Source organism: Dendrobates tinctorius, unplaced genomic scaffold (assembly GCF_039654945.1).
Source record: "Dendrobates tinctorius isolate UK_male_01 unplaced genomic scaffold, ASM3965494v1 ptg000030l, whole genome shotgun sequence".
NCBI lineage: Eukaryota > Metazoa > Chordata > Amphibia > Anura > Dendrobatidae > Dendrobates > Dendrobates tinctorius.
In genome coordinates, this window is record NW_027361698.1 from 62,521,508 (window position 1) to 62,545,322 (window position 23,815).

Below are 23,815 nucleotides of genomic sequence, written 5' to 3' on the forward strand. Positions count from 1 at the left end.
TTCTTCCCTCTGCACCTTATCCAAAGATCCAACTCTGGATTCAGCGATAAAGTGATAAAGGCTCGGACTGAGCCGAAACGTCGTGTTTATATCGCTTCTACTTTATGCTATATATTCTTGTTTGGCTCCCACATATTTTATGCATAATAAAATGGACACTTATTAGCATGAAACCCATTTGAGTGTGCGGTGAATTAGACTATTATTGGGATTAGGACCTATTGGTCCATTACACCTGCACCTCGTTATTGGACTAGAGTGCACGCTAACCTCCCAGTTTGCACATAGCCTTAGGGTGTGTGCAGACGCTGCGGAATCCGCTGCGGATTAATCCGCACGGATTTTGCAAAAAACACAGGTCAAAAAACCTGCGGATTATCTGCGGTTTGGTCCTGCGGATTCACCATCTCCACAATGGTGGAGATAGGAACCCGCTGCGGATTACGCAGAAAGAATTGACATGTCAATTCTTTCTGCGGTTTCAAAACCGCAGCAAATCCGCGCGGATTTTTCCGCAACGTCTACACAGCGTTTTTTTTTTACCATTCATTTGAATGGTACTGTACACCGCAGCTAAAACTGCTGCGGGTCCGCAGCGTGTGCACATACCCTTAGACAGCCTGAACACGTGGGGATTCAGTAACAAACTGGCAATGCCCACGTGTTCAGGCTAACAGCCACAGATCATACAGCCGCAGGGACTTGAACATAATATACGAGCACTCCCAGATACTCTGATAACACCCAAGCATGCTCAGATAAGACGTCCGAGAACGTTTGCTCATCACCAATTTACCGTTTGTTCCAAAAACACAAACCTGCAGTCGTAAAGTTTAAACAGGTCAATAAACGACAGCTGATCAGTTTGCAAGTAGCCAATTGGAGTTTGATTAATGGCCATGGTCCATTTGTCTAAAACCAGCTTTAGGCGCAGTGGGTAATTAGAGTCGTAATTGCTCGGTTTTTTTATTCCATTGGAATTAAAGCCCCCCCCCCTCCTGAATGCAGGCTGTATACAAAGGTCATGAAACACACAGTCAGTCGGATATTGTAAGGCCTCTTTCACACTTCAGTTATTTGCATCAGTCATAATCTGCCAAAAGGACGGATGGCGGATCCGTTGTAGTACTGATGAGAACGGATGCCACCCGTCCGTTTTTTTGACGGATCCGCAAAATGAGAGAGAGAGAGAGAGAGAGAGAGATTGTTTTTTTTGTCCGGCACCCAGAAAGAATTTCAGGTTAAATCAGTGTCTGGAGGATCCGCCAGAGAAAAAAACGTTGCAAGCTCCGTTTTGAAATCTTTGGGGATGGTGACGGACAGCAACTTTTGGCGGATCCTCAAAAAAAACGGATGCAACGGACGGCAATCCGTCACAATCCGCCATTAATGGAAGTCAATGGGGGAAAAAAACGGATCCTCAGAAGAAAATTGAGGATCCGTTTTTTTCAAAACCTGGCGGATTGTGACTGATTGTAAAAAACTGAAGTGTGAAAGAGGCCTAATCCATAAACAGGCCCCGAGATGCGGCCATCCTAACCTAAAGGAAATGTGACAAAAAAGGGCAAAGGGTTGTATGACAAAATGAATACATAGTTACTGTAGTTTTCCCTGGGACAATGGGGACTGGACTGGAGAAGCCTCTGCAAGAGAAATATGCGCCTAAACCAGTAACCATAATTTTAATTTTTATTTCAGATATCAATATTACACATGGAAATAAGATATGGCATATTAAAGATTCTTAGAGAATTTGGCTTCTTTCTCTGCCAGGATTGATCATCAGTTCTCATAATTGTAAATTCACGGGTAAAATCTGTATTGGGTGAAGACAGATTGCAATTTTGCTGAGAGGAAATGGCATATTATAGTGATGAGATTCTATGTGGCGGGGGAGACGCGATAAGGAGGGAGGAGTTGAGGCAGAGTTTTGCCCCTCCCATAAATGGCCCTTTAAGTCAATATCCAGCTCTTTACGAGTTTACAGATATGACAAGGGAAATACCAAGGCCAGGTATCCATCCACAGACAGCTGTTTCGGGGTGTTGCCCCTCATCAGTGTGGAGTAGGATTCTGGCTAGGTGGGGGCAATGCCTATTAGACCAACATCACAAAACAATCACTGACCTCACGGAGACCAGTCAAAGAAAACACTGCGGCAGCCGGCAAAGGTGCTCAATCACAGTGAAATCCTAGGTGCATTGCTCCCTGGGAAATACGAATATGCAAATAAAGTCTGTGGAGCCTCATTTAAGAGTCTCAAACACGGGACTAGCCAGATCTTCCTCCAGGAAAGGACCCAGCCAAGGAAACCCAGCCAAGGGAAGGAAACAGCTGTCTGTGGATGGATACCTGGCCTTGGTATTTCCCTTGTCATATCTGTAAACTCGTAAAGAGCTGGATATTGACTTAAAGGGCCACTTAATATGGTGGCAATGGTGGTTCCCGAAAGGAGCCACTCCTTGGCTGGGTCCTTCCCTGGAGGAAGATCTGACTAGTCCCGTGTTTGAGACTCTTAAATGAGCCTCCACGGACTTTATTTGCATATTCGTATTTCCAAGGGAGCAATGCACCTAGGATTTCACTGTGATTGAGCGCCTTTGCTAGCTGCCGCAGTGTTTTCTTTGACTGGTTTCCCTGAGGTCAGCGATTGTTTCGTGATGTTGGTCTACTAGGCATTGCTCCCATCTAGCCAGAATCCTACTCCACATTGATGAGGGGCAACACCCCGAAACAGCTGTCTGTGGATGGATACCTGGCCTTAGTATTTACCTTGTCATATCTGTAAACTCGTAAAGAGCTGGATATTGACTTAAAGGGCCACTTAATATGGTGGTAATGGTGGTTTCCGAAAGGAGGCACTCCTTGGCTGGGTCCTTCCCTGGAGGAAGATCTGACTAGTCCCGTGTTTGAGACTCTTAAATGAGGCTCCATGGACTTTATTTACTATTGATTTATGAAATAAAAACTAAAACCCCGTACCAAAATACAGTGGGGAAAATGAGTATTTGATACACTGCCGATTTTGCAAGTTTTCCCACCTACAAAGAATGGAGCGGTCTGTAATTTTTATCATGGGTACACTTCAACTGTGAGAGACAGGATCTTAAAAAAAAAAAAATACATAAATTACATTCTATGATTCTTATATAATTTGTATTTCATTGAAGGAAATAACTATTTGATACAATAGAAAACAGAACTTAATATCTGGTACAGAAACCTTTGTTGGCAGTTATAGAGGTCAGACGTTTCATGTTGCTCTTGACCAGGTTTGCACACACCGCAGGGATTTTGGCCCACTCCTCCATACAAACCTCCTCCAGATCTCGGGGCTGTCGCTGGGCAACACTGAGCTTTAGCTCCTGCCAAATATGTTCTATTCATTTTATTAAACAGTATTGCAACAAGTACAAATCATGATGAACCATACAGATTACAGCATATCATTCAGTATCACAGTTGAAAATTACAGACCCTCCATTCTTTGTAGGTGGGAAAACTTGCAAAATCGGCAGTGTATCAAATACTTTCCCCACTGTATAACACACAGTTATGTCACATGTCATGTCCCTGACTTCGATGCGGGCTCACAACCCGAGCCCGCATGTTTGTTGGCAGATAATGGCTGAATTATTCAGCCATTATCAGCCTCTAACATCTGCAAGTGGAGTCCTGCCCGCGGCTGTTAACTTGTAAAATGCCACTGTTAAGCTCTGGCGGCAGCATTTAATCCGCGCCGGTAAAAATGACAGCTCAGGCAACAAAAAAATCCCTCACGCAGCCCCACATTCTGAGAATGGAAAACTTTATGGGTCTCGGAAAATGACGGCATAAATTGTTTTTGCTTTTTTTTCCCACCACTGACTTACAGAATGATTTTTTGAGCACTGAGCAGGGTTGTGTGGTCTGTAAGCAAAACCTCCAACTCCAACTGCCTCACTGCTGAGCATGTACATAAAGTGCAGCACAGCTTCATCTCAACTAAAAGCCAAGATCAGGAACAGAACAGACATTTATACAGTTGTGGCCAAAAGTATTGACACCCCTGCAATTCTGTCAGGTAATACTCAGTTTCTTCCTGAAAATGATTGCAAACACAAATTCTTTGGTATTATTATCTTCATTTAATTTGTCTTAAATGAAAAAACACAAAAAGAATTGTCCTAAAGCCAAATTGGATATAATTCCACACCAAACATAAAAAAGAGGGTGGACAAAACTATTGGCACTGTTCGAAAAATCATGTGATGCTTCTCTAATTTGTGTAATTAACAGCACCTGTAACTTACCTGTGGCACCTAACAGGTGTTGGCAATAACTAAATCACACTTGCAGCCAGTTGACATGGATTAAAGTTGACTCAACCTCTGTCCTGTGTTCTTGTGTGTACCACATTGAGCATGGAGAAAAGAAAGAAGACCAAAGAACTGTCTGAGGACTTGAGAAACCAAATTGTGAGGAAGCATGAGCAATCTCAAGGCTACAAGTCCATCTCCAAAGGCCAGAATGTTCCTGTGTCTACCGTGCGCAGTGTCAAGAAGTTTAAAGCCCATTTCACTGTGGCTAACCTCCCTAGATGTGGATGGAAAAGAAAAATTGACAAGAGATTTCAAAGCAAGATTGTGCAGATGTTGGATAAAGAACCTCGACTAACATCCAAACAAGTTCAAGCTGTCCTGCAGTCCGAGGGTACAACAGTGTCAACCTGTACTATCCGTCGGCGTCTGAATGAAAAGGGACTGTATGGTAGGAGACCCAGGAAGACCCCACTTCTTACCCCGAGACATAAAAAAGCCAGGCTGGAGTTTGCCAAAACTTACCTGAAAAAGCCTAAAATGTTTTGGAAGAATGTTCTCTGGTCAGATGAGACAAAAGTAGAGCTTTTTGGCAAAGGCATCAACAAAGAGTTTACAGGAGAAAAAAAGAGGCATTCAAAGAAAAGAACACGGTCCCTACAGTCAAACATGGCGGAGGTTCCCTGATGTTTTGGGGTTGCTTTGCTGCCTCTGGCACTGGACTGCTTGACCATGTGCATGGCATTATGAAGTCTGAAGACTATCAACAAATTTTGCAGCATAATGTAGGGCCCAGTGTGAGAAAGCTGGGTCTCCCTCAGAGGTCATGGGTCTTCCAGCAGGACAATGACCCAAAACACACTTCAAAAAGCACTAGAAAATGGTTTGAGAGAAAGCACTGTTGACTTCTAAGGTGGCCAGCAATGAGTCCAGACCTGAATCCCATAGAACACCTGTGGAGAGATCTAAAAATGGCAGTTTGGAGAAGGCACCCTTCAAAATATCAGGGACCTGGAGCAGTTTGCCAAAGAAGAATGGTCTAAAATTCCAGCAGAGCATTGTAAGAAACTCATTGATAGTTACCGGAAGTGGTTGGTCGCAGTTATTTTGGCTAAAGGTTGAGCAACCAAGTATTAGCCTGAGGGTGCCAATACTTTTGTCTGGCCCATTTTTGGAGTTTTGTGTGAAATGATCAATGTTTTGCTTTTTGCTTCATTATCTTTTGTGTTTTTTCATTTAAGACAAATTAAATGAAGATAATAATACCAAAGAATTTGTGTTTGCAATCATTTTCAGGAAGAAACTGAGTATTATCTGACAGAATTGCAGGGGTGTCAATACTTTTGGCCACAACTGTAGGACATTTCCCCTATTCCCGACCCCACAGCACTGGTCACTACTGAGCATGTACATAAAGTGCAGCACAGATTCATCTCAACTAAAAGCCGAGATCAGGAACAGAACAGACATTTATAGGACATTTCCCCTATTCCCGACCCCACAGCACTGGTCACTACTCAGCATGTGCATAAAGTGCAGCACAGATTCATCTCAGCTAAAAGCCGAGATCAGGAACAGAACAGACATTTATAGGACATATCCCTGACTCCGACCCCACAGCATTGGTCACTACTGAGCATGTGCATAAAGTGGCAGCACAGATTCATCTCAGCTAAAAGCCGAGATCAGGAACAGAACAGACATTTATAGGACATTTCCCTGACTCCGACCCCACAGCATTGGTCACTACTGAGCATGTACATAAAGTGCAGCACAGATTCATCTCAACTAAAAGCCGAGATCAGGAACAGAACAGACATTTATAGGACATTTCCCTGATTCCCGACCCCACAGCACTGGTCACTACTGAGCATGTACATAAAGTGCAGCACAGATTCATCTCAACTAAAAGAAGATCAGGGACAGAACAGACATTTATAGGACATTTCCCGGATTCCCAACCCCACAGCACTGGTCACTACTGAGCATGTACATAAAGTGCAGCACAGATTTATCTCAGCTAAAAGCCGAGATCAGGGACAGAACAGACATTTATAGGACATTTCCCTGACTACGACCCCACAGCATTGGTCACTACTGAGCATGTACATAAAGTGCAGCACAGATTTATCTTAGCTAAAAGCCGAGATCAGGGACAGAACAGACATTTATAGGACATTTCCCTGATTCCCAACCCCACAGCACTGGTCACTACTGAGCATGTACATAAAGTGCAGCACAGATTCATCTCCGCTAAATACCGAGCTCAGGAACAGAACAGACATTTATAGGACAATTCAGAACTTTCCCAAATTCTTATGAAAATATTAACAGCACATCCTGCATTGCACTGTACTTCGGTACCTAATTTATTATCTATATTTTAGGAATCGGTCCATTTTATACAGACTCTGCATAAAGTGCAGCACAGATTCATCTCAGCTAACAGCCGAGATCAGGCCCAGAACAGGCATTTATAGGACATTTCCCTGACTCCCGACCCCACAGCACTGGTCACTACTGAGCATGTGCATAAAGTGCAGCACAGATTCACCTCAGCTAACAGCCGAGATCAGGAACAGAACAGACATTTATAGGACATTTCCCTGATTCCCGACCCCACAGCACTGGTTACTACTGAGCATGTGCATAAAGTGCAGCACAGATTCATCTCAGCTAACAGCCGAGATCAGGGACAGAACAGACATTTATAGGACATTTCCCTGATTCCCGACTCCACAGCTCTGGTCACTACTGAGCATGTACATAAAGTGCAGCACAGATTCATCTCAACTAAAAGCCGAGATCAGGGACAGAACAGACATTTATAGGACATTTCCCTGAGTCCCGACTCCACAGCTCTGGTCACTACTGAGCATGTACATAAAGTGCAGCACAGATTCAGCTCAACTAAAAGCCGAGATCAGGGACAGAACAGACATTTATAGGACATTTCCCTGATTCCCGACTCCACAGCTCTGGTCACTACTGAGCATGTACATAAAGTGCAGCACAGATTCATCTCAACTAAAAGCCGAGATCAGGAACAGAACAGACATTTATAGGACATTTCCCCAATTCTCAACTCCACAGCTCTGCCTCACTAGTGAGCATGTACATAAAGTGCAGCACAGATTCATCTCAGCTAACAGCCGAGATCAGGAACAGAACAGACATTTAGGCTATTTTAAAACCACACTGAAAACCGGACTCCTTCCCAGAAATCGCGTGGTTTTTTCCACGCGATTTTATCGCGATTTTGCCGCGATTTTCTCAAGCACTTTCCAAGCGATTTGAAGCATCGCTTGGAAAGTGATTGACAGGTTGGTCACACTCGTCAAACATAGTGTTTGACAAGTGTGAGCAGCTTTTTACTATTGAGGCCGCCTATGCAGCATCAATAGTAAAAGATAGAATGTTGAAAATGAGAAAAAAATAATAATATCGGGGTATATTTACCTTCCGATGTCCCGCGCTGCCTTCCCGGGCCTCAGCGTTCCCAGCGATGCCTTGCGAGACCTGTGATGACGTTGGTCTCGCGTTGCTATAGCGATCTCACGAGACCGCTAGAGTCACGCGAGACTACGTCATCACAGGACCTTGCCACAAGGCATTACTGGGAACGCTGAGGCCCGGGAATGCAGCGCGGGACGTCGGAAGGTAAATATACCCCGATTTTTTATTTTTTATTTTTTTTACAGGGGTATGGTACCCAGGGCCTGGAGGACAGTCTCCTCTCCTCCACACCGTGGGTACCAACCGCACATGAAACGCTTAACTTCGCGCATGGTGGGCATAGCCACATGCGGGAAGTAAGCGATTCTCATGCATTCCTATGGGTGCGGAATCGCGGCAGTTCTTTGCGATTCCGCACAAAAGAATGAGCATGCTGCGATTTTTTCCCAAATTCTTATGAAAACATTTACAGCACATCCTGCATTGCACTGTACTTCTGTACCCAATTTATTATATATATTTTAGGAATCAGTCCATTTTATACAGACTCTGACTCCACATCCCTGATTGCGAGGTCAGTTTTACCGTATTGTGAACATTGTAAATAATAAACCCAAAATACAACTGGGAAATTGAACTCTTTGAAACACATGGAATGACATGACATGTTAAAAATGAGAAAAAAATAAAATCGGGGTATATTTACCTTCCGACGTCCCGCGCTGCCTTCCCGGGCCTCAGCGTTCCCAGCGATGCCTTGCGAGACCTGTGATGACGTTGGTCTCGCGTTGCTATATCTCGCGGTGCAATATGTATATTATTTCTTTATAGATAGTACCTGGGGTATTGTATTTTAACACTGATCAATTTTTCATATAGATTTTTTATTTATCCATAATTAATCTACATTTTTTTTATATATTTCTGTGTTTATTTGCTGTCTTTGTGGGCACCTTGTTCTTCTTTATAGTGTTACATTTTACCCTCACTAAAAGATAGTTTAGCCTAAAGTTTTCTTTTTCTTGTCCAACTACTTCTTGACCCTTGTTCGGTGTTTTTCTCTTTGGTTTTAACACTATTTCCAAATGGTCTGCCATTCTTTGTGATACAGCAGATAAATATCACCTTTGACTATTTCAATACCTTCATCATCGGTGATATACATCTATTGCCGTGTCCAATACGTGCTCTTTTTTAAATTTTGAGCTCTGTGTAACTTCCACACCTCTGATTGGCAGCTTTCTGCCTATGCACAGTGTACAAAGCTGCCAACCAGTGATGGGGTGGAGTTATGCAGAGATCATGAACAATGAGGAATACATGGTAGCAGGTTACTAGCCCTTTAGTGAGAATTTCCTGCTGATAAAACAAGATTTTATCAAAACTACAGCAAGTAGCACAGTAAACGACATATCGCTGTTGCTCTTAGATTAGCTGGCAAAAACAAGGTGATAGATTCCCTTTAAAATGGCTAAACATTTACAATTTCACAATGCTATGAGAACGGCTTGATCTCTGCTGTGATCTTTGGCCTAGCTTTGACATTATGCAGACCTGTTATTCAGCATGAAAAAGTTTTGCACTCCAGCAGCGGATAACAACTTAATAAATCCAAAATTGGGCAGCATCGGTCATTCTCATCCTTGTCATAAGAATACAATGATAGTTGGCAGAAAATGGCCTAACTCAATTTTCTAGCCGTCCATAATCTGTAATGTATGGGACAGCTAAGAAGTACACATAAGGGCACAACATGCAGAGTTCACTGTAGGGAAGGTAATGTTATAAAATAAAGAAATCATCATTTCCTACCCCTTCAATCTCCTGCTGCTGTGGTGGTCCCCACCAGTACCAGAAGTGATGACATCCCACCCATGAGTCACCTGACGTGGCAGCCAGTGCTGTCATAATCCTTTCTGGGGCATTTGAGGGGTGATAATGCGTATTATATTATGATATTCCTTACCCCAAATAATAGAAATACCTACCACTGCAGCTAATACAATTACTTTATAGGATTACACGATGGCTCCCACCAGCCAACCATCATTGTCAGACAAGCCCTTGTGGCCAGTGCCAGAGTCACCGGACCGGCCGCCCGCAGAATGAATCAGAAGCAAGAACCATGTAAATCCAGAGTCCTGCAGACGTGTCCTTATAATGTGCATCTGGAAAACACAACAGAATGTATCTGGACCATCAGCACTGACACAAAGCCAAGGGGAGACGCTGCAGCAAAGGGGACGCTGCTTCAAGAGCCGCAGGATTCAGCAGAGAATCTTTACAGCCATAGGTGGCTGTTCTAGAAGGACAGAATACCCGGCGAGTCCATCGGCCTACACATTGCTGCTCATTGTACTCTAATCCATGCTAATCTGAGAAACTTACCCAGCAATGGTGCCCTCCACTAAACACATTACATAAGCATGAAACACAATGTAAACAGAAGGCACAAAGCCTCACTCTCCGAGTCACCGCACTTCTCTACAGATTGGTTACCCTGATGGAAATCATTAACCCCTGGGCCTCACGGCCTGTTCTAGCCTTTATAACAGACTTTTTAAGATACCAAATTTATATCTCTTTGTTACTTTGTACAATAAATACATTGTATACACTTGAGAAAAAAAAAACATGATTTGTTTCTGTGTGGCCACATTCTGAAAGCCATGCGTTTTACAACTGTCCCTCAGCAGCGCCGTAGAGAGCTTATTTTTGGCGTGATAAAGTGTACTTTTCATTTATATCATTAATGCCGCATACAGCTTTTTGGTCGCTTTTTATTATTCACTCATTGGAGGCAAAATAAACAAAATAAAATATTTCACTTATAAATAAACACCGATCACAGTTAGGTATAATCATCATGTTATCTTTACTCTGTTTTTTGATCACCATATTTTGATATCCTTTAGGCTGTGTGCACACGCTGCGGATTAGGTGTGGATTCATCCGCGCGGATTTTGTAAAATCTGCAGGTGAAACCGCAGGTCAAAAGACCTGCGGTTTTACCTGCGGATTGCTCTGCGGTTTTGCCCTGCGGTTTTTCATCTCCTCAATAGAGGAGATGGCAAACCGCAGGAGAATCCGCAGAAAGAATTGACATGTCAATTCTTTCTGCGGATTGAAAACCGCAGATAATCCGCGCGGAAAATTCCGCACCGTCTGCACTGCGGTTTTTGATTCCCATAGGGAATCATGGTACTGTACACCGCAGCAAAAACTGCTGCGGGTCCGCAGCGGCCAAAACCGCTGCGGAACCGCAGCAAAATCCGCAGCGTGTGCACACAGCCTAATATGTTTTATTTTTGTGTAGACGTGTGAGGGCTGTTTTTTTGCCGGAAAAGCTGTAGTTCTTATTAATCCCGTTTTTAGGTACATATATTTTTTCAATCACTTTTTCATTCATTTTTAATAGTAGATACATACAAAAAAAAAGGGTTCACCTTATAGTATAAGGCCTTATTCAGATGTCAGATTTTTTGTGTCCGAGAAAATCAGACCAATTGCTCTGATCAGAGTGAGGTATAAGAGTCATCCGATTTTCTCGTAGTTGGAGGAATAAAAAAAGAAAGAAAAAAAGTTCCTCGACCAAGTGGAATTTGGCATTTTGAGGAGTTATTGGACTGAACGGGCCAATATACTGTGTCTTGCACAGGGACCTTTTTCGGTCTCTGTCTGCCACTGGAAAGGTTGGATAAAAATGTATATATATGTATATATATACACCTTTATATCTGCAATCTCATTTTATTCCAGAGAAATCCACATTTTTCTTAATATGGAAATGAGCTGTTAAGATCTATGGGCTGGACCTAGATCTCCCTCAGGATCTGCCTCCAGAGCTTACTTTAAATGAAAGGGGTGTTACCAGTGTGAGACATGTAATGACTGACAGTCTGCTCTCCTGATCTACATGTCTCACATCGGTAATACCATCTTTCCTTTCAAATAAGCTTTGAAGGCAGAAAATGTAGATTTCTTCAGAATATAAAGGTATCATTTTATTCACCCACCTATGACCTGCGTTCCCACACAGATGTCTTAGGAGGGTTGATCCTAAGATTCCATATAAATCAATTTAGCCTAAACTATACAGCAGTAGGTCATATTATAGGTATCACAAAACTCAAGATAAAAACTCGAGCAGCGCGAAACGGCCGTTGTCAGCCTTTCTTGCACTCCTTATGTCAATCCCCCGACTTGACATGTTTATGATATGTCAATAAATCAGTGAAACTTCCATCTCGATGAGTGCGACCTTTTCTCTTTGCATATTATAGATATGTAAACATTTGTTTTCACTTTTTAGTTAAAAGCTGAAAAATCCACTCTACAAGCCATATCTACAAAAAGTTTTTTTTGCGGCACACTGTAAACAGTAGGACAAGAAAGATATGTTAGAGAACAGTAAGGCTGTGTTCACACGTAGCGTTTTTTTTTTGCGTTTTCACAGTGATTTTAAACGCGCGATTTTGCCGCGAAAACGCAAAAAAAAAAAAAACATCCCATGTATTCCTATGTGATTCCGCACATGCTGTGCTAATGCTGCGGATTTTTCCGCGGTGGAATTGCATCGCAGAAAAATCCACAGCATGCTCATTCTTTGCATTCCTATGTGTGCAGATTTTCCCGCGATTCCGCACACATAGGAATGCATTGTTCTGTTTACTTTCCGCATGTGGCTGTGCCCACCATGCGAAAAGTAAGCAGAACATTTGCGGATGGTACCCACGGTCCGGAGGAGAGGAGACTGTCCTCCGGGCTGTGGGTACCATATCCCTGTAAAAAAATAGAATTAAAATAAAAAAATCGTCATATTCTCACCTTCCGACGTCCCTCGCAGCATCACCAGGCCTCACCGATGCTCCCGGCAGGTCCCATTCCCAGTGATACATTGCGACAATGACCTTTGATGACGTCGCGGTCTCGGGAACGGGACCTGCCGGGAGCATCGCAAGGTTCGGGAAGGCTGCGGGGGACGCCGGAAGGTAAGGAAAATACCATTTATTTTTTTTGATTATTTTTAACATTAGATCTTTTTACTACTGATGCTGCATAGGCAGCCTCAATAGTATAAAGTTGGTCACACTCGTCAAACACTATGTTTGACGAGTGTGACCAACCTGTCAATCAGTTTTCCAAGCGATGCTGCAGATCGCTTGGAAAAAGCTAGCATTCTGCAAGCTAATTACGCTTGCAAATCGCTAGTTTTTCGGCGGGAATTAAAATAAAAATGCGGTTTTCTCGCATATTTCAGGCGGAATGGAATTATGGAATTCCCGCAGAAATTTCCGCGGCAATTCCACAATGTGTGCACATAGCTTTAAGGTCCTGTCACACACAGCGAGATCACTAGCGAGATCGCTGGTTTTGTGACGCAACAGCGATCTCGCCAGTGATCTCCCTGTGTGTGACACGCATCAGCGACCGGCCCCCCCACGGGTATCGCTGATCATGCAGCAATGTCTTGGGCCATTTTTTGATCGTTGGACTCCCGCTGGCCAGCACGCATCGCTGCGTGTGGCAGCGGGAGACCAACGATCAGCGAGCTCCCAGTGCTGTAAGCAGACGCTGGGAGCTGGTATACAAGGTAAATATCGGGTAACTAAGCGCGCCGTCACTTAGTTACCCGCTGTGTACCTTAGATACCTGCGTGCTCGCACAGGGAGCTGGTAACCAAGGTACACAGTGGATAACTCAGTGACGCGCGCGCTTAGTTACCCCGCTGTGTACCTTAGATACCAGCTCCCAGCGCAAGCACACAGGTATCTAAGGTACACAGTGGGTAACTAATCGACGTGCTTGCTTAGTTGCCCGATATTTACCTTGGATACCAGCGTCCTCACTGGTCCTGATCGCTGGTGAGTCTGCCTGTTTGACAGGTCACCAGCGATCATGTAGCGAGGCACCAGCGATCCTAACAAAGTCGTATCGTTGTCGGGATCGCTGGTGCATCGTTTAGTGTGATGGGGCCTTAATTACAGCATCTGGTAACTAATCAGCAATGTTTCTTCCTGTATCTTAGGCAATCATTATCTGAAAGACTTACATGAGGCTGAGTCCAAGCCCATGATACCAATAAAAAGGCCATCAAAAGTTCAGATCAGAGACACGCTGGTACAAGTGAGGACAGTTTTGGCCAATAAAGGACTGATGCTCTTTCTATAGTTCTAGGACTGTAGCTTATTTCCATCAGTCCTGTCCTCACGAATACAATCAGATGAGGGACCAGGTCACTGCTTTTCACATTATCAGCACACGGAATTCTCTGAATCGCTGTAATAATATATACTAGTCTCACTATGGCTCTCCCCATCACATCAGTCTAGTTCAGATAGCAGCCTTAATTACAGAAGTTAGCCTCCGGAGACATACTAATACACAATCCTGCCCTTGTACCTGTGATCTCTGCCCTCTCCACCCCCCCCCCCCCCCCCCCGTGTGATAAATAGGAATCACCAAGCTTCTATTCTGCCGCGGGCCAAAAGGTATACCGGTAATTTCTCTTTCAGACACTTTTTCAGTCTTTATGTGAAACTGACATCTTTGGATGCAAATTTATGAAGGTACTTTTGGTGGAAAACCCTCATTCACGACAGGTCTACTAGTCAGCCCATTCAAGCAGCAACAAACCCGAGACCTGTCACCACTACTGCTGCTCCACATGAAATACCATTTCTGGAGCGACTACTGTTGAGCAAGGCTGAGGTTGAGGTTTGGAGATGTGCACAAGGTATCTTGAGGTTTAGGCTTCCAGGATATCCAATTTGCACACATGCCTTGTACCACATTTATTTGTGTTTTAAGACACTCTTTATACCTTGAAAGGCAAGAGGATGGCGCTTAAAATGGCACATTCTGGCAACATTTTGGCCCACAAAAATTGTCTAATGCAAGCCTATCAAGAGATGGGATAAATCTAGACACAGGTCTATGTGTTTCAAGCTCACACACTTTTAGTCCTGACCAAGGCTCCCCCGATAGCCTATTTTTTTTTTTTATATTTGTTTTAACATCTCAATAAAACTCATGTTTTAATATATTAACCCATACGCTGCGGGTGTTGGATTTTTTCTGCCTTCTTCCGTCATCTCTACAGATGCGTCATACGTATCATGAAGCACGAGCCCCGTTATATATTTGGCACATTTTGTCCAAGATGTCTACATACCAAAGTGATACCAAAATCTGCCCCAATCTATTGTGATGTTCCTGTTATTCCTCTGGAGTATTCATGAAAACACTGACAAATAGGCGGACAGACTGACAATCGCTTTGTTCTCCCAGAGATAAGCCGCCGGCAAAGATGTCTGTCGGTGGCTTTCTCATACAGAACACAGAAGCGCTCGGACAAACAAGCGCTTCTGTATATGGGAAAGTCGTCTGAGATGGCCGTCAGCCAAACGATCAACATAAGAATCATTCGACTGACAGCCATCTAATGTGGATGGCTTTATAGACACTAGACACACACCCAAATGGTTATACCCATATTCCAATTTATTCATAAATTTCTAGGAGGAAAATCAGAGGAACAGCACAATGCAGATTTATATAGAGAGATGATCCGAAGCAGCAATTTCATTAACTACAATTACTTCCTAATGTAATTTCACGGAATAAAAGTACAACACTGCAACCACAGTCAGCAGGAAAGTACACAATGCGCAGCACATGGTGATGGCGTTGACTCATCTGACTTCTGCACGGTAATGGACAACTTTCCTTGACATTAGCCTCCTTCATATGCTGAATCACACAGTCCATGCACAGATGTTACAGGCAACGGATAACAAAAAATAGGCTATTGCAGCTTACCAGGGCTGTGTTGGTGTATTCTGGGTAAGACGTCAGGGCTCACACTAATGATACGCTACAACAAGTCCATCAAAGCATACCTAAAAAAGAAGAAAGCCTGTCATTTATGGAGTAATAATAGCCCCAAATTATCACTGCAATGAAATCCCAATTCACATAATGCATGCAAAGGTGCAACGCAAGGATCCGCAAGTTAGAACACGATATTCTTGGGTAAGTCAAGCGTTCCAGTCTGCAGTCTGGTTGTTATCAATTGCTATACACTGCTGCTAAATATAAAGGGGTTTTACTATCTTGTAATGGATTGGCCATCACTACATGATTGATGGGAGTCTCAGCTCTGGAACCAACAATAAGGCTAGAAAATAGTGGGGGTCTCTATCCTGGGAAGGAGCCCATTCTTAACCTACCAATTATAAAATGATGGCATATCATTACCTATCACTTTAAAAGGGTGTAAAACAAAAAGTGTATTCCAGAAGGGACCTCCAGTACTTTTATATTGATGATCTGTCATTAGGTATCCAGTAGGAGCTGATCTGCAGTTTTGGGAAGCAGCCCCTTACCAATATATGAAGCTGTGCTGTATAGTGTCTTACAGTTCCAGCATCATGGATGGGATTTATAGAAATCTCACACCCAATGTGATTTTTTTTACTCAGCGTAAACTGACCTGCGGTGCGGCTACCAAAACCACGACATGTCAATTTCTCTTGCGAGTACCCGAGTTTTATGTGCAAATTTTCCCCAAAGAATTGCTTTAGATGTAGAACATCAGCTTCTAATAAATTTATAAAAGTTTTTTTCGCTGCAGAAACATCTGAAAGCACATTAAAGCCGCACATGACTACATCAATAACGTTTTAGCCAAGCCAAATACTAGGCGGTATAAAAAAAAAACAATTTTCATTAAAACGTGAAATACCAAAAGGAGACAAGAAAAGCAGCGCCAAAAACAAACTAAAAAATGCCATGAAAAAAAAAAATCATCGAATTTACATAGTAAGGCCGGGATCACACTACCTTGTGTGATGCCAGAAACTCGTACGAGTCTCTCACGTCAAGACCGGGCACTGCCGCCGGCACTCAGGACCGGAGCTGCAGCTGCATAGAAATACATGCATAACAATACATGCAGCCGCAGCTCCAGTCCTGAGTGCCGGCGGCAGTGCCCGGTGTTGATGCAAGAGACTCGTGCAAGTTTCACACATCACACACAGTAGTGTGATCCCAGCCTAAATGAAATATCGGATGCAACTCTGGAATGCTGCAATTTTTTTCCTCGAAGAGACCCTGTCCAATCAAAAAATTGGAAAACTGTACAGTATAATAGAAAAAGTGGTCCAAGTGCGATCCAATATTTTGTCAGATCGCACTCGGAACGAAAATACAGTCGTCTGCACGACCCCTTACAAGGATTCTTTTTTCGGGGGGCAATCGCCATCTTACCAACGTGGCTGGTTACAATGGCTGTGCAGTTTTTCCGGGTAGAACACTTGCAAAATCAAATAATCATTTAAAGCAGAAATTAAAAAACCGCAGCGGCTGCCTGGGCCTGTTAATCTACTAAAGGATCAGTCATTTATTCAAGTGCTATCGCGGGGGTAGGGCAAGACCACAAGCTGCAGATGAAACTTAACAATCGTGCATCTGTTGGCCAGCCACATGTGTGCAGGGTATGTGCACACATAGCGGATTACCTTTTCGGCGCGGATTTGGCTAAATCCGCAGGTAAAATGACCTGTGTTTTACATTCGGATTTAGTGCAGATTTTGTGCGGATTTCCCCTGTGTTTTGACACTTGCGGATTCCTATAATGGAGCAGGTGTCAAAACGCAGAGGATCTGCACAAAGAATTGACATGCTGCGGAAATGAACCCGCAGGGTTTATGCTGCGGATTTTTCCGCAGCATGTGCACAGCGTTTTTTTATTTGAGCTTGACTTTAATGGTACTGTACACCGCAGCAGAATCCGCTGCGGATCCGCACGGTAATCCGCAACGTGTGCACACACCCTTAGAGAAGCCCAGCATGGAGCAATCAGCTGGTCATGGGGCCAGCTACTACCGTATTTGGACAACCCCTTTAATTTTTGTCTTTTCATCAATTATCATGAGTGGCATGGGTCTTCCTAGGGTAGGGGCACATGTAGCAGTCGCTGCGTGGCTGAGATGAGGCCACAGTGTGGTCCTGTAAGAACAGTTATAGCTGCTGTCGATACATTGTAAGGCTAGGTTCATATTGCGCTATGGCGCTGCGTTTAACGTATCCGTTACATAGCGGCATTAACGCTATGTAACGGATGTGTTAATGCACCCATAGACTGCCATAACGTAGAGCATTGCTAACGCATGTCATAATCGGCATGCGGTAGCGATGTGCCGTCATTCTGTGATGGACCCTCGGACTCGGTCTGCAGCGTTCGGGGGTCCGTCACTACCAGCACAATTGCATAACGCAATCAAAAATAAGGAGTAGCGCTAGCACAGTCCGTATAACACATGCATTGAACGGACTGCTCTAACGCAAAATGAACCTAGCCTTAGTGAGTGAAGATGTTTTTGCACCACCGCACTGTCATTAACGATATGCAATCGATTTGCACTCACTTTCTTATACCGGGTTGTCACTGAAACGGTCATGTCGGTGCCATACCACGTCTGCACCCCGCTCATGCTCTGACCGTAGCACTACGTATGACCCTTAATGAAATTAATCTAATAAAAATACAGCCCCCTAATCGCTCCCCATATGCGACTAACACTATCCTCACAAGGATAAAGTGACCAAAAGCAGCAGCTGAAAAATGATGCAACTATACGAAATACATCAGAATCCATTTTTTATCCTGCAGTGAATAAAACATAAGACGGCTTTAAGGCATGATCTAATTGGAAATTCCAGCAACCTCAGCAGACAGGCATCATCCCCCAGTAAGCTGCTTCACGTACTCGGAGGGTTCCCTCTCCTTTGGCCACTTTAGACTACAAGGACAAATGTAAGAAGCCCATATGCCCGGCAAGACTGTCTATAGTTCATGAATCTTAGGCTCTGTCCATACTGCGCTTATGCCCACTTATAGAAGCATAAGCTCAGGAAGTATGCACCCAATACTAGTCACTGTCAGGATGGGTCCGAGACATCCGTCCACCATAAAGACCCACTGTAATGAAACACATACACACACGTGGTCAAAATTGTTGGTACCGCTTGTTTAATGACAGAAAAACCCACAATGGTCACAGAAATAACTTGAATCTGACAAAAGTAATAAATAAAAAAAATCTATGAAAGTGAATTTAAAAAAAAATAAAACTCATGAAATAGGCCTGGACAGAAATGATGGTACCCCTGAAAATAATGTGACAAAAGGGACATGTTAAATCAAGGAGTGTCCACTAATTAGCATCACAGGTGTCTACAATCTTGGAGTCAGTGAGTGGGCCTGTATAGAGGGCTACAGATACTCACTGTGCTGTGAGGAAGCGAAGGAAAAAGTTGTTTCAGGAGATTAGAAAGAAAATTATAGACAAACATGTTAAAGGTAAAGGTTATAAGACCATCTCCAAGCAGCTTGATGTTCCTGTGACTACAGCTGCACATATTATTCAGAAATTTAAGCTCCATGGGACTGTAACCAACCACCCTGGACATGGCCACAGGAAGAAAAGTGATGGCAAATCAAAGAGACGGCTAATATGAATAGTAACAAAAGAGCCCAGAAAAACTTCTAAACAGGTGAACTTCAAGCTCAAGGAACATCAGTATCAGATCGCACAATCCGTCATTGTATGACCCAAAGTGGACTTCATGGGAGATGACCAAGGACGACACCACTGTTGAGAAAAAAATCATAAAAAAGCCAAACTGAAATTTGACAAACTACATGTTGACAAGCCACCAAGTTTCTGGGAGAATGTCCTATGGACAGATGACACAAAACTGGAACTTTTTGGCAAGGCACATCAGCTTTATGTTCACAGATGGAAAAATGAAGCATATCAAGAAAAGAACACTGTCCCTACTGTGAAACATGGAGGAGGCTCTGTTATGTTCTGGGGCTGCTTTGCTACATCTGGCACAGGGTGTCTAGAATTTGTGCAGGATACAATAAAATCTCAAGACTATCAAGGGATTCTAGAGAGAAATGTGCCTGCCCAGTGTCAGAAAGCTTGGTCTCAGTCGCAGGTCATGGGTCTTGCAACAGGTTAGTGACCCAAAAAAACACAGCTGAAAACACCCAAGAATGGCTAAGAGGAAAACATTGGACTATTCTGAAGTGGCCTTCTATGAGCCCTGACCTAAATCCTATTGAGCATCTTTGGAAAAAGCTAAAACATGCCGTCTGGAAAAGGCAACCTTCAAACACGAGACAACTGGAGCAGTTTGCTCTTGTGGAGTGGGCCAAAATACCTGTCAAGAGGTGCAGAAGTCTCATTGGCAGTTACAGGAATCATTTGATTGCAGTGATTGCCTCAAAAGGTTGTGCAACAAAATATTAAATTAAGGGTACCATCATTTCTGTCCAGGTCTATTTCATGAGTTTTATTTTTTTTTAATTCTGTGGAAGCATGGTTGAAAAGCAATGTCTGACTTTCATTTGATCATTTTCATAGATTATTTATTATTACTTTTGTCAGATTTAAGTTATTTCTGTCACCATTTGGGTTTTTCTGTCATTAAACGAGGAATATCAACAATTTTGATGTGTGTATACTGCATGCTATAGCACACTGTGTAGCAAAGTGCAGTCTGATGCCCAACCCTACACAGGAAAATTAACTTATGCCAACAATGAAGACACTTTTGGCCTCTGCCTGGTGACTGGGAGCCTATGGGTGTGTTACAGTATATGCCAGGAAAAGTCCCGCATGTACACTGTAGGCTCAAGGTACAGACTGCGTATATAGGTGAGACATGAACACTAGACAGTAAGTGGCCCCCTCCTGCCCACTGAACTTATAGACAACTTACATGGGTGTTTAATAAAAATTGTGCAAACATTCGCTGCCACCATAAAGCCGCACCGTATGGTGTACGGTGCATCCATTCCAGTGCATTAATGGCTCTGGGTACTGGGCCATGCATCCGTACAGATGTTACTGCCACATCCCACTGGTATTTTAGAAACCCACAATCACTACTAGAACTAGAATGGCCCTCGGTGTAGATTTTCACCCCAAAACACATGGCGAAAAACAAGTCTACCAAATCTACGTCAAAATCACAGACTAAAAAATAAACATCCTTACCAGATCTAAACGAGGCTGTCATTTTTAGGCCGAGATCACATTACCGTGTGTGATGCAAGAAACTCGCACGAGTCTCTCACATCACCACCCGATGCTACCGCCGGCACTCAGGACTGGAGCTGTGGCTGCATGTATTTCTATGCATGTATTTCTATGCAGCCGCAACTCCGGTCCTGAGTGCCGGCAGCAGCGTCGGGTGGTGATGTGAGAGACTCGTGCGAGTTTCTTTTAGTATCACACATGGTAATGTGATCCTGGCCTTACAGAGAGACCACTAGTAAATAAAAATCTAGCCACCTTATGTACATTTATAGCGGCTATCCAGGATTGTATTAATTTTTTACTATGGACTCAAGAACTAACAGACAGGTACTAACTGCCATCTGTTCTGCCCAGCACAGATCTCTGCTGGCACAGGGCGGTCACTGGCTGCTCCTGACAGCGATTCTGCAGTTTCTGCTGATGTTATGTCAACAGAGCAAGACAATTGGCTCCCTGCTGCCTAACTGCGGGGAGCCAGCTCTCAAACAACGTGATGTCAGAAGTCACGCCCCATCGACAGAACACCCTGGAAGAATAGCTGCTTTTTTGACGTGTAGCAGCTGAATCAGTGGCAGGAACAGTTAGTGATCTCTCTGATCCCCAATATGCAGTGGTTGGTACCTACTAAAAATAGTCCAAGAACCAGAGTCAGGGTGATGGGCACCAAAAGCCCACTAATACAAGTGGATAACTGAAGACTGTCAGGGGGTCCGATCCTGTAAAAACTACTGTAGCAGAAATTGTTGGATAAAAAAGTGACACTCACTTGCTACATAGGGGTTGGAGTGCCCATGCTAACCCTGTCCTGAAAGTGCCCACAATGAGCCCCGGAGGTGGTCCATGGAAAGAAGCGACCTAGTCTGATGAATCGCCTTACGTCGTGTGTGCATTGTATCATTGGGAACAGGTGGCACCACCGTGGACTATGGAGAAAAGGTAAGATGGTGTGGTGCCCTGACCAATGTTCTGCTGGTAAACCTTGGGCCTCATGTGGACGTTACATGGCAGGTACTGCCCTCTGATCCTTCATGGCCCCAGTAGTCACCAATGGCAGCGCCGGCTTTCATCGGACAAACGAGTTTCGTGTTCAGGAAAGGTCTGAGTAGCAAACATGACACAGAGCACCAGGAGATGACCGGCCATAATAGACCTGGATCACTATGTGACGGCACATCTGTGCCCCGTGCAGGAACAACAAGTCCAAGAAGAAGCCCGGCCGTGCAGCACACCCCAACTCTCGCTCCACACAGGACTTTTCAGCCACATGTTAATGACTGTGGGAACCATTTCAGGGGAGCGGGCACCAACTGCTGGGTATGAGCGCAGTCATCTGTCTTAATATGTCCGCCAGCCTTGTTCCCGTGGCAGTGACCACAAGCTTTGCCAGTCTTACTGTACGTGGTAATGGAGGAGTCAGGGGACAAGAATGGTGGCCCAATGAGCAGCCATGTAAGCGTGTGACAACCGCCGGAAGGTCCATGACAACGCTGCTCTGGAAAGGCGTCACCAGCCGCGCACCTACAGGGCTGACGCTAGTGCACACAGCTGTCACCAGTGACGGCAGGTCTTACCTGTGGGCAGCCTCATGCCCTCACCAGTAATGGACTCCTCATTGGGGCACAAGTAAAAAGCGAAAGGAGCAAACAAGTGAGAAGCAGAAGTGGCAGCAGCAGCCAACTTCCCAGGCCATGGAGTGACAAGCCCTGGGTGCTGTGCCCACATCCTGCAGCTCCCCGCCTCTCCCCTCCCAGGCACGCTGCACTGGGTTCCACAACAAACATGTAGGCCCCAGTGACACCAGGCACATCCCCACCGGCCGGGACTCGGCGCCCAGGGCTCAGGATGGCAGGCTGCGAGGCGCTGCGGTGGAGGGACGCGGACCCCCGGCCTGTTAACCCCTAAACGTGCGGAGGGGAATCGCAGGCACTGGAGGGGTTAAAGGGCAAGGGCGGCAAAGCACAGATAAGCGGGGCACACGGGTGACCAGAGCAGGGCACAAGCCTCGCACCCCAGGAGCACCGGAGCTGCCATCATGCCCGCCGACTGCACGGGGCGCTGTCACACAGGGCAGTGAGGGGCGCAGCGCTGCGCTCTCCCGGCCGCGGCACCCTTACCTTGCCGAGAATGAGGTCCCGGGGCACGGAGCGACCGCTGGAGAGTGGGGGTGGCAGCGGTGACAACAGAGCGTCAGAGGCGGGGAGGAGGCGATGTCAGAGCGGAGATACACCGACTGTGTCACAGGAGGAGGAGGCGGGACCACGGCAGCTCTGCCCCCACCAGCCGAGCCCACCGGCCCCGGGACTGGAGGACCTGTCACCCACGCGTGTCCTCCCACTAATAACCACTACTAATAATAACTAGTACTAACCATCACTGCTAATAATCTCCGCTATTACTAATCATTGCTACTAGTAAAAATAGCTGCAGTGCTGATAATCTACTAATAATACTGATAATCTCCACTACTAATAATACTGATACTCTCCACTACTAATAATACTGATAATCTCCACTACTAATAACACTGATACTCTCCACTACTAATAATACTGATAATCTCCACTACTAATAATACTGATAATCTCCACTACTAATAATACTGATACTCTCCACTACTAATAATACTGATAATCTCCACTACTAATAATACTGATAATCTCCACTGCTAATAATACTGATACTCTCCACTACTAATAATACTGATAATCTCCACTACTAATAATACTGATAATCTCCACTACTAATAATACTGATACTCTCCACTACTAATAACACTGATACTCTCCACTACTAATAATACTGATAATCTCCACTACTAATAATACTGATAATCTCCACTACTAATAATACTGATAATCTCCACTGCTAATAATACTGATAATCTCCACTACTAATAATACTGATAATCTCCACTACTAATAATACTGATAATCTCCACTACTAATA

The 23,815-nt window shown here is 44.3% G+C and overlaps 1 protein-coding gene across 1 annotated transcript in view; it reads right to left on the bottom strand.

Moving 5' to 3' along the window:
• Window positions 1-23,104, bottom strand: part of ELF2 (E74 like ETS transcription factor 2) — a 117,816-nt gene extending 94,712 nt beyond the window's left edge. Inside the window, exons 1-2 of the mRNA XM_073572108.1 lie at window positions 22,984-23,104; window positions 15,576-15,655 (exon numbers count right to left, since the gene is read on the bottom strand). The gene's annotated coding sequence lies outside the window, so the exon portion shown is untranslated. The remainder of the gene's footprint in view (window positions 1-15,575; window positions 15,656-22,983) is intronic.
• Between the last annotated feature and the right edge of the window lie 711 nt (window positions 23,105-23,815).